Below are 13,308 nucleotides of genomic sequence, written 5' to 3' on the forward strand. Positions count from 1 at the left end.
GAACTTTACATATAAAGTGCCCAACCATAGCTTTGAGTGTCATAAATAGAAATAAGATTTACTTACCCTAAGACACTCATCTACATATAGTAGATAGCCAAACCAGTACTGAAACGAGAATAAGTAGAGGTAATGGTATATAAGAGTATATCGTCGATCTGAAAAGGGAGGTAGGAGAAGAAATCTCTACGATCGATAACAGAGAACCTATGAAATAGATCCCCTAGAGGAAGACCATGGTATTCAAATAGGCAATACTCTCTTCACATCCCTCTGACTTTCACTGCACTCTGAAAGGAAAACCGGGCTTCAGCCTGCTGCGAAGCGCATATCAACGTAGATTCTAGCACAAACTTACTTCACCACCTCCATGGGAGGCAAAGTTTGTAAAACTGAATTGTGGGTGTGGTGAGGGGTGTATTTATAGGCATTTTAAGGTTTGGGAAACTTTGCCCCTCCTGGTAGGAATGTATATCCCATACGTCACTAGCTCATGGACTCTTGCTAATTACATGAAAGAAACAAGACTGAAGTTATAACTAGTTGGAACATCAAGTAAGAAAAAAATTATGCTAAATTTCTCCCAAACATAATTTTCCATGCTGAAACTGTTAGACTGCATAGGGAAATAAACATAGACCTGACTCATGGCAAATATATGCAATATATATTTAAAAACTTTAACAATATAAAGTGCCAAATATAGCTGAGAGTGCCTTAAAAAATATATATACTTACCTGAAGACACCCATCCACATATAGAAGACAGCCAAACCAGTACTGAAACATATCAGCAGAGGTAATAGCATAGGAGTATAACGTTGTTCGGAAAAGGGAGGCAGGGAATGAATCCCTGTGACCGATAACAGAGAGCCTTTGAATAGATTTCTCATGGGTGAAACCATAAAATCAACAGGCAATACTCCCTTCACATCCCTCATACAAACACTGTACTCTGAGAGGAATTGGGCTTCAAAATGCTTATAAGCGCCTTTCACAGAAGAAATCAAGCACGACTTGCTTTACCATCCTCCAACGAAGGCAAAAAGGCCTATTTATCAAGCCGGCAATTCCGCAGCGTAATTATGGCGAGCCTGATTCCCCTTATTTATCAAAGCCTACAGACTGGCAAAAGTTGAAATCTGTAGCGTAACATACGATCCACCGGTCTCAGTCCGACACAGATCGATGCTTACGTCATTACAGATGTTCTAAATGCAAATTCGGCACTATCTGACTACTTTTGCTAGTTATCAAATATCTACCAGGTACGCTCGCCACTATTCCGGCCCAGCATACCTAATTTCAATCCGCCGACCTGGAGGCCGCAGATGCCATAGGAATCAATGGGAGTCTGAAAGCAGAGTCTAAACACCCCTAATCTGCCGCCCCGACATCGCTGCCACCTACATAATGTTATTAAACCCTATTCCGTGGCTCCCGAACCCCGCTGCCACCTAAATAAATATATTAACCCCTATCCCGCCGCTCCCCGACACCGCCGCCACCTACATTATACTTATTAACCCCTAATCTGCCACCCCCTACACCACCACCACCTACATTATACTTATTAACCCTTAATCTGCCGCCCCTACACCGCCGCCACCTACATTATACTTATTAATCACTAATCTGCCACCCCCTACACCACCACCACCACCTACATTATACTTATTAACCCCTAATCTGCGCCTGACACCGCCGCAACCTACATAAAAGTATTAACCTCTATCCCGCCGCTCCTGGAGCCCACCGCAACTAAATAAAGTTATTAACCCCTAAACCCCTGGCCTCCCACATCAGTACCACTTACTAAACCCACATCGCCATAAACTAAATTAACCTATTAACCCCTAAACAACCCGCTAACTTTACATTAAATATTAACTTATCCCTATTTTATAATAAATTTAAACTTACCTTTAGATTTAAATTAAACTATTAATTAATCTAGAAAGAGATAACCACCAAAAAAGAGTACACTTGTAGCACTCAAGAGCTTGATTGGTGTAGTAAGTTCTATCACAAGGCTCAATGTGGTACAATAGAAAAAGTGACAGCACTGGTCTCCAAGTACACTAAACCTAACTAAATTAAAACTTGAAAGTTGAATAACTCACATCATAATTACATGTCAAAGAAAACTGACAACCAATGTGCTCAAATTTAAAGCGTGGTTTATTAGACCACCCAGAGTGCTTGCATATCACAACAGATTGAATAATAAAATCACTTTCAAGTATCAAGCAGCTAAATCACAGAATTCAGTTATCGATATAAAAAGTTTATTTAACATTCTTTTTGCAAATCAAAATAAAACTGTTTCATTTTAAGCTGTGATAAAATAATCAAGCCTAAATATCTAGCTAAAGCCTGGCTTGCTTAAATCAAAATTACAAGTTTGTACCCTCAATAAATGAGCTATAACATTTAATGTAACCAATGTTCACATAAGTACAAGTGAATCAGCTACAATGTAATAAAATACATAACACACATCGCTACAAAATTAAACTTGGAACCTTGTATTTATAATGTTTGAATTACACAATATAATTGAACTCCCAACTACATATATATCTTTGTAAGTTATATTATATAACTGAACCTCTAGCCACAAATCAGTATATATATGAAGCAACTGCTACTGGGCAACATACATGTTGAATCGTAGTACGTAAGAACTTGACAATTAATACCACAATAAAGCAAATAGAATATACTACGTCCCACTGTGTAAGTCCATCTAGAGACTCAGGTTACTAATATTTAATACTCATTAGCCCTGTTATTTATATTTGATAATATTATTGCACCTACAAGTGACATAATTTATGGGTAGGTGAATGTGAACCCATAAATATACCTCATAAAAAACACCACCATAGTGTGTGCATATTAGACTAATATTGAGAGACACAACAACAGTGGTTATTTTAATTTCTCCTGAGTTAAACTACGACTCCACCGTTCGTAACTACACCACAGTTACACAATAGTAACGGTTATAATCCTAATGGAGTAAGATTGAATCTTATGGCCTATTACACCCAGTAGCAGCTATCCCTGGGAAGTTGCAGCTCATACTCACAAAATACTATTTGCGTATCTAAATATACTTAACACTGACCAATACTTAATCTGTGAGTACACATAATCCCTTGTTTATTATATCGATACTATATGACCTATAAGGAGCCCTTAAAAATATAGAGAGACCCTTGGTTCGGTCTCATCAGCCTATTATACTGACCTATACTATTTAATCTAGCACCTATTTTGGTTAGTGTTTTTAATCTTTTTTGTTTTCCGCAAATTTTAGCACTGTTTAATAAATAAACGTTAAGTTTTAATTTAGTTAGGTTTAGTGTACTTGGAGACCAGTGCTGTCACTTTTTCTATTGTACCACATTGAGCCTTGTGATAGAACTTACTACACCAATCAAGCTCTTGAGTGCTACAAGTGTACTCTTTTTTGGTGGTTATCTCTTTAACCACATCTAGTCTTTCAAGTTTACACATAGTACACAGCACCACAGACTCTTTTTATTACATAGTACTAATTTGGGACATATTCCCAAATCCGTTATAGTTAGAGATCTAGAGCTTATCCTGAATCCTAACAAGTAGTGCCATTGGTTCTCCTCTTCTGTTTCATATTAATTAATCTACCCTATTATACTAAAATTACATTAAACTACAAATTAAATTAAATATATTATATATTTAAAAACCTAACCCTACTCAAATTATTTAAATCTACTATTAAAAAATACAAAGTTACAAAAAATAAATTATCAAATATTTAAACTAGCCCTATGAAGAAGAAGAAAAAAACTCTAGCCTACAATAAACTATCAATGCATTGCCCCAAAGAAATCAGCTCTTTTACCTGTAAAAAAAAAATACAAATACCCCCCAACAGTAAAACCCACCACCCAACCCCCCAAATAAAAACCTAATCAAAAAAACTTAAATTCCCTTAGATTAGGGGTAATTAGTTTAAATATTTGATAATTTATTTTTTATTTTGTGTAACTTAGTGTTTATTTTTTTTGTAACTTAGTGTTTATTTTTTTGTAACTTAGTGTTTGTTATTTTGTGTAACTTAGTGTTTGTTATTTTGTGTAACTTAGTTGTTAGTTTTTTGTAGCTTTGTAATTTTTAATAGTAGATTTAAATTATTTGAGTAGGGTTAGATTTTTAAATATATAATATATTTAATTTAATTTGTAGTTTAATGTAATTTTAGTATAATAGTTAGGGTAGATTAATTATTAGTTTAATATAGTTTAATGTAATTTTAGTATAATAGTTAGGGTAGATTAATTATTAGTTTAATATAGTTTAATGTAATTTTATTATAATAGTTAGGGTAGATTAGTTATTAGTTTAATATAGTTTAATGTAATTTTAGTATAACAGTTAGGGTAGATTAATTATTAGTTTAATATAGTTGAATTTAAATCTAAAGGTAAGTTTTAATTTCTTATAAGATAGGGATGAGTTAATATTTAATGTAAAGTTAGCGGGTTGTTAGGTTTAGGAGTTAATAGGTTAATTTAGTTTATGGCAATGTGGGGGGCTGGCAGTTTAGGGGTTAATAGGTTTAGTAAGTGGTAGTGATTTTGGAGGCCAGGAGTTTAGGGGTTAATACATTTATTTAGTTGCGGTGGGCTCCGGGAGCGGAGATATAGGGGTTAATACATTTCGTTAGTTGCGGAAGGGTCGGGAAGCGGCGGGATAGGGGTTAAACATTTTAGTATAGTGGTGGTGTTTAGTGATAGGATATAAATAAAGCTGGGAAAAAGCCGAATAGCAGCGAGATCGATGACTGTTAGTTAACAACAGTCCGCTGCTCATCGCCCCATACTTGGTGACAGCTTTTTTTATAAATATGGAGAGCGTATTCAGGTTGGCGGCCGCGATGTTAGACAATGTCAGGTGAGCGTATTGGTGCCGTTGAATGCAGCACAGTTGACGGCTTGATAAGTAGGCCTCAAAGTTTGTAAAACTAAGGTGTGAGTGAGGTGGGAGGTGTATTTATAGGCATTTTGAGGTTTGGGAAACGTTGCCCCCTCCTCGTAGGAATGTATATCCCATACGTCACTAGCTCATGGACTCTTGCCACTTACATGAATGAAATAAAAATTCTCCATAGACTTTAATGGAGATAAATGTTTTTATCACCAGTTTCCAAGCTTTACCACCTCAATGGAAACTAGGCCTTAGTTGCCCTTCTAAAAACTACTTGTGGCTTAGAATCCTATGGCCTCTTTTAGAAGAGGATCATTGAGTAATATGGGGGGCCAATGTTTAAATATAATCTTTTTGATTTCTTTAAATCTGGTGACAAGTAATGGTTTATTTGTTGTGCAAGAAGAATTTTCAACCTTGAAAATTTCCTTTTTAGATTGTTTAAAATACTTAAATCTAGATTATAAGTGGCACACTAATGTAAGTGTGGTACACAATAAGCAATATCGCAACCATGCTAAATAACGTGCATTTCTTTCATGTAATTGGCAAGAGTCCATGAGCTAGTGACATATGGGATATACAATCCTACCAGGAGGGGCAAAGTTTCCCAAACTTCAAAATGCCTATAAATACACCCCTCACCACACCCACAATTCAGTTTTACAAACTTTGCCTCCTATGGAGGTGGTGAAGTAAGTTTGTGATAAGATTTCTACGTTGACATGCGCTTCTCAGCATTTTGAAGCCCGATTCCTCTCAGAGTACAGCGAATGTCAGAGGGATGGGAGAGGAGTATCACCTATTGAATGCAATTGTTTTCCTCATGGGAGATCTATTTCATAGGTTCTCTGTTATCGGTCGTAGAGATTCATCTCCTACCTTCCTTTTCAGATTGATGACATACTCTCATATACCATTACCTCTACTGATAACTGTTTCAGTACTGGTTTGGATATCTACTATATGTGGATGGGTGTCTTTCGGTAAGTATGTTTTTATTACTTAAGACACGTCAGCTATGGTTTGGCACTTTATGCATTAATATAAAGTTCTAAATATATGTATTGTACTTATATTTGCCATGAGTCAGGTTCATGTATTTCCTTTTTGCAGACTGTCAGTTTCATATTTGGGGAAAATAAACATATTAAGAAATATTTTTCTTACCTGGGGTTTAAAATTGACTTAATTTTTCTTTGTAAATTGTGGGCAGGATTAGGCCCGCGGGTGCGCCAAATGCTAGACTTTATTGCATCATTTTTGGCACGAGAATTTTTGGCGCAAAAGTACGTCTGTTGATGCAAGTTCGTCATTTCCGGTGTGATAGTTGACGCCGAGTTCCTTACACAAGGTTGCGTCGTTAGTGACGCGAGTGTCCGGACTTTGTTGGCGCCAAAAAAAATTCAATTACGTTGTGCGTCATACTTGGCGCCAAATTTTTTCATTATTTTTTCACCCCATTGCTATTTGCCTCTTGCCTTTTTCTATGTCAGAGGGCTATGTTACTTGCATTTGTTCCCATTCCTGAAACTGTCATATAATGAAATTGATAATTTTGCTTTATATGTTGTTTTTTCTTTTACATTTTGCAAGATGTCTCAATCTGACCCTGTCTCAGAAGTATCTGTTAGAACTTTGCTACCTGATATCGGTTCTACCAACTGACAAATCTACTTATTTATTTAAAATGAAGTATATTCGTTCTTTGTTAAAAGAAGTGTTAATTACTTTGGATATTGAGGAAACTAGTCCTCTTGACATTAAAACTAGTAAACGTCTAAATTCTGTTTTTAAACCTCCTGTGGTTACTCCAGAGGTTTTTCCTATTCCTGGTGCTATTTCTGATATGATTTCTAAGGAATGGAATAAGCTGGGTACTTCTTTTATTCCTTCTTCAAGGTTTACAAAATTGTATCCTTTACCAGCAATTTCAATAGAGTTTTGGGAAAAGATCCCAAACGTTGATGGGGCTATTTCTACTCTTGTTAAACGTACCACTATTCCTATGGAAGATAGTACTTCTTTTAAAGATCCTTTAGATAGGAAACTTGAATCATATCTAAGGAAAGCCTATTTATATTCAGGTCATCTTCTCAGGCCTGCAATTTCTTTGGCTGATGTTGCAGCTGCATCAAATTTTTGGTTGGAGAATTTAGTGCAACAAGAATTGAATTCTGACGTATCTTGCATTGTTCGCTAGCATCACATTTTATTTGTGATGCCATTTTTGATATTATCATAATTGATGTTACATCCATCTCTTTAGCTATTTTAGCTAGAAGAGCTTTGTGGCTTAAATCTTGGAATGCTGATATGACATCTAAGTCTAGATTGCTATCTCTTTCTTTCCAAGGTAATAATTTATTTGGTTCTCAGTTGGATACTATTATTTCAACTGTTACTGGGGGAAGGGAGTTTTTTTGCCTCAGGATAAAAAACCTAAGGGTAAATCTAAGACTTCTAACCGTTTTCGTACCTTTTGTCAAATTAAAGAACAAAAACCTAATCCTTCCCCTAAGGAATCTGTTTCCAATTGGAAGCCTTCCTCAAATTGGAATAAATCCAAGCCATTTAAGAAACCAAAGTCAGCCCCTAAGTCCACATGAAGGTGCGGCCCTCATTCCAGCTCAGCTGGTAGGGGGCAGATTAAGGTTTTTCAAGGATGTTTGGATCAATTCTGTCCAAAATCATTGGATTCAGAACATTGTCTCTCAGGGGTATTGAATAGGATTCAGAGTAAGATCTCCTGTGAGAAGATTTTTTCTCTTACACATCCCAGCAAATCCAGTAAAAGCTCAGGCTTTCCTGAAGTGTGTTTCAGACCTGGAGTTATCTGGGGTAATCATGCCAGTTCCTTTTCAGGAACAGGGTCTGGGGTTTTATTCAAATCTATTCATTGTCCCAAAGAAGGAAAATTCATTCAGACCAGTTCTGGATCTGAAAATTTTGAATCGTTATGTAAGAGTACCAACTTTCAAAATGGTAACTATAAGGACTATTCTGCTTTTTGTTCAGCAAGGACATTATATGTCCACAATAGACTTGCAGGATGCATACCTTCATATTCCGATTCATCCAGATCATTATCAGTTCCTGAGATTCTCTTTTCTAGACAAGCATTACCAATTTGTTGCTCTTCCGTTTGGCCTAGCAACAGCTCCAAGAATCTTTTCAAAGGTTCTCGGTGCTCTGCTCTCTGTAACTAGAGAGCAGGGTATTAAGGTGTTTCCTTATTTGGACGATATCTTGGTACTAGCTCAGTCTTTACATTCTGCAGAATCTCACACAAATCAACTAGTGTTGTTACTTTGGAAACATGGTTGGAGGATCAATTTACCAAAGAGTTTATTGATTTCTCAGACAAGGGTCACCTTTTTAGGTTTCCAGATAGATTCGGTGTCCATGAGTCTGTCTCTAACAGACAAGAGACGTTTAAAATTGGTTGCAGCCTGTCGGCACCTTCAGTCTCAGTCATTACCTTCAGTGGCTATGTGCATGGAAGTTTTAGGTCTCATGATTGCAGCTTCAGACGCGATCCCCTTTGCTCGTTTTCACATGAGACCTCTCCAGCTTTGTATGCGGAATCAATGGTGCAGGGATTATACAAAGATATCATAATTAATATCCTTAAATCCCAATGTTCGACACTCTCTGACGTGGTGGTTAAATCTCCAGCGTTTAGTTCAAGGGGGTTCTTTTGTTTGGCCAACCTGGACTGTGATCACAACAGATGCGAGTCTTTCAGGTTGGGGAGCTGTTTGGGGATCAGCACAAGGGGTTTGGAAATCTCAAGAGGCGAGATTACCAATCAATATTTTAGAACTCCGTGCAATTTTCAGAGCTCTTCAGTTTTGGCCTCTGTTAAAGAGAGAACCATTCATTTGTTTTCAGACAGACAATATCACAACAGTGGCATATGTCAATTATCAGGGTGGGACTCACAGTCCCCAAGCTATGAAAGAAGTATCTTGGATACTTGTTTGGGTGGAATCCAGCTCCTGTCTAATTTCTGCGGTGCATATCCCAGGTGTAGACAATTGGGAGGCGGATTATCTCAGCCATCACACTTTACATCCGGGGGAGTGGTCTCTCCATCCAGATGTGTTTTCTCAAATTGTTCAGATTTGGGGTCTTCCAGAGATAGATCTGATGGCCTCTCTTCTAAACAAGAAACTTCCCAGATACCTGTCCAACCAGGCCCAGGGATTTTCAGGTGGAAGCAGTGGATGCATTGACACTTCCTTGGTGTTATCAACCTGCTTATATTTTCCCGCCTCTAGTTCTTCTTCCAAGAGTGATCTCCAAAATCATCATGGAACAATCGTTTGTGTTGCTGGTGGCTTCAGCATGGCCTCACAGGTTTTGGTATGCGGATCTTGTTCGGATGTCCAGTTGCCAACCTTGGTCACTTCCGTTAAGGCCGGACCTATTGTCTCAAGGTCTGTTTTCCCATCAGGATCTAAAATCATTAAATTTGAAGGTGTGGAAATTGAACACCTAGTGCTAAGTCATAGAGGTTTCTCTGACTCAGTGGTTAATAGTATGTTACAAGCTCATAAATCTGTCTCTAGAAAGATTTATTATTGAGTTTGGAAGTCTTACATTTCATGGTGTTCCTTTTATAAATTATCTTGGTATTCTTTTAGAATTCCTAGAATTTTACAGTTTCTTCAGAATGGTTTGGATAAAGGTTTGTCTGCAAGTTCCTTGAAAGGACAAATCTCTGCTCTTTCTCTTTTATTCCACAGAAAAATTGCTAAACTTCCTGATATTCACTGTTTTGTACAGGCTTTGGTTCATATCAAGCCTGTCATTAAATCAATCTCTCCTCCTTGGAGTCTTAATTTGGTTTTGAAGGCTTTACAGGCTCCTCCATTTGAGCCTATGCATTCTTTGGATATTAAACTACTTTCTTGGAAAGTGTTGTTCCTTTTGGCCAACTCTTCTACTATAAGAGTGTCTAAGCTATCTGCTCATTCTTGTGAATCTCCTTTTCTGATTTTTCATCAGGATAAGGCAGTTTTGCGGACTTCATTTAAATTTTCACCTAAGGTTGTGAATTCTAACAACATTAGTAGAGAAATTGTTGTCCCTTCCTTGTGTCCTAATCCTAAGAATTCTTTGGAAAGATCCTTACATTCTTTGGATGTGGTGAGAGCTTTGAAATATTATGTTGAAGCTACTAAAGATTTCAGGAAGACTTCTAGTTTATTTGTTATATTTTCTGGTTCTAGGAAAGGTCAGAAGGCTTCTGCTATTTCCTTGGCTTCTTGGTTAAAGCTTTTGATTCATCAAGCTTATTTGGAGTCGGGTCAGGCCCCGCCTCAGAGAATTACAGCTCATTCTACTAGATCAGTCTCCACTTTGTGGACTTTTAAGAATGAAGCTTCAGTTGATCAGATTTGCAAAGCAGCGACTTGGTCCTTTTTGCATACATTTACAAAATTTTACCGTTTTGATGTATTTGCTTCTTCAGAAGCAGTTTTTGGTAGAAAAGTTCTTCAGGCAGCTGTTTCAGTTTGATTCTTCTGCTTATGTTTTAAATTTTTCTTGTCATTAAAGAATAAACTTATAATTTGGGTTGTGGATTATTTTTTCAGCGGAAAATGGCTGTTCTTTATTTTTATCCCTCCCTCTCTAGTGACTCTTGCGTGGAGTTCCACATCTTGGGTATTGATATCCCATACATCACTAGCTCATGGATTCTTGCCAATTACATGAAAGAAAACATAATTTATGTAAGAATTTACCTGATAAATTAATTTCTTTCATATTGGCCATGGGACCCACCCTTTTTATGGTGGTTATGATTTTTTTGTATAAAGCACAATTATTTCCAAATTCCTTTGTTGATACTTTTTACTCCTTTCATTATCACCCCACTACTTGGCTATTCATTAAACTGAATTGTGGGTGTGGTGAGGGGTGTATTTATAGGCATTTTGAGGTTTGGGAAACTTTGCCCCTCCTGGTAGGATTGTATATCCCATACATCACTAACTCATGGACACTTGCTAATATGAAAGAAATGAGTTTATCAGGTACATTCTTACATAAATTATGTTATTACAATTTGAAAAGTTGTGCTTGACTGCAAACAGAAACTGCGCTAGAGAAATTAGTGCAACTGGAGACAGCGTAAACTTTAAGGGTTAAAGAAAATGTTCACAAAAAGCATCCAAAACATATTTAAATTAAGTATTACACTCATATATACAATTTTTAATTAAAAAAAAGCATATTTATATTAATAATTTATATATTTATCTAAATCTTTGTATGTGTATATATATATATACTGTATATATACAGTATATATATATATATATATATAGATAGATATAGATATATGTGTGTGTGTGTACATGTGTATTTAAGTGTTCATATATGTAAATAACATAATTTATGTAAGAACTTACCTGATAAATTTATTTCTTTCATATTAGCAAGAGTCCATGAGCTAGTGACGTATGGGATATACATTCCTACCAGGAGGGGCAAAGTTTCCCAAACCTCAAAATGCCTATAAATACACCCCTCACCACCCCCACAAATCAGTTTGACGCATAGCCAAGAAGTGGGGTGATAAGAAAAAAGTGCGAAAGCATAAAAAATAAGGAATTGGAATAATTGTGCTTTATACAAAAAAATCATAACCACCACAAAAGGGTGGGCCTCATGGACTCTTGCTAATATGAAAGAAATGAATTTATCAGGTAAGTTCTTACATAAATTATGTTTTCTTTCATGTAATTAGCAAGAGTCCATGAGCTAGTGACGTATGGGATAATGACTACCCAAGATGTGGATTTTCCACGCAAGAGTCACTAGAGAGGGAGGAATAAAATAAAGACAGCCAATTCCGCTGAAAATAATCCACACCCAAAATAAAGTTTAAATCTTATAATGAAAAAAACTGAAATTATAAGCAGAAGAATCAAACTGAAACAGCTGCCTGAAGTACTTTTCTACCAAAAACTGCTTCAGAAGAAGAAAACACATCAAAATGGTAGAATTTAGTAAAAGTATGCAAAGAAGACCAAGTGGCTGTTTTGCAAATCTGATCAACTGAAGATTCATTCCTATACGCCCAGGAAGTAGAAACTGACCTAGTAGAATGAGCTGTAATCCTTTGAGGCGGAGTTTTACCCGACTCGACATAGGCATGATGAAACAAAGATTTTAACCAAGATGCCAAAGAAATGGCAGAAGCCTTCTGACCTTTCCTAGAACCGGAAAAGATAACAAATAGACTAGAAGTCTTTCGGAAATCCTTAGTAGCTTCAACATAATATTTCAAAGCTCTAACTACATCCAAAGAATGCAACGAGTTTTCCTTAGAATTCTTAGGATTAGGACACAATGAAGGAACCACAATTTCTCTACTAATGTTGTTAGAATTCACAACCTTAGGTAAAAATTTAAAAGAAGTTCGCAACACCGTCTTATCCTGATGAAAAATCAGAAAAGGAGACTCACAAGAAAGAGCAGATAATTCAGAAACTCTTCTAGCAGAAGAGATGGCCAAAAGAAACAAAACTTTCCAAGAAAGTAATTTAATGTCCAGCGAATGCATAGGATCAAACGGAGGAGCTTGAAGAGCCCCCAGAACCAAATTCAAACTCCAAGGAGGAGAGATTGACTTAATAACAGGTTTTATACAAGCCAAAGCTTGTAGAAAACAATGAATATCAGGAAGACTAGCAATCTTTCTGTGAAAAAGAACAGAAAGAGCAGAGATTTGACCTTTCAAGGAACTTGCAGACAAACCTTATCCAAACCATCCTGAAGAAAACTGTAAAATTCTAGGAATTCTAAAAGAATGCCAAGAAAAATGATGAGAAAAACACCAAGAAATGAAAATCTTCCAGACTCGATAATATATCTTCCTAGATACAGTTTTACGAGCCTGTAACATAGTATTAATCACAGAGTCAGAGAAACCTCTATGATTGAGAATCAAGCGTTCAATCTCCATACCTTCAAATTTAAGGATTTGAGAACCTGATGGAAAAAAGGACCTTGCGATAGAAGGTCTGGTCTTAACGGAAGAGTCCACGGTTGGCAAGTGGCCATCCAGACAAGATACGCATACCAAAACCTGTGAGGCCATGCTGGAGCCACCAGCAGAATAAACTAACGTTCCTTTAGAATCTTGGAAAAAGAACTATAGGTGGAAAGATATAAGCAGAATGATACTTCCAAGGAAGTGACAATGCATCCACTGCTTCCGCCTGAGGATCCCTGGATCTGGACAGATACCTGGGAAGCTTCTTGTTTAGATGAGAAGCCATGAGATCTATTTCTGGAAGTCCCCATATTTGA

The sequence above is a fragment of the Bombina bombina genome, chromosome 5, assembly GCF_027579735.1.
Source record: "Bombina bombina isolate aBomBom1 chromosome 5, aBomBom1.pri, whole genome shotgun sequence".
Lineage (NCBI taxonomy): Eukaryota > Metazoa > Chordata > Amphibia > Anura > Bombinatoridae > Bombina > Bombina bombina.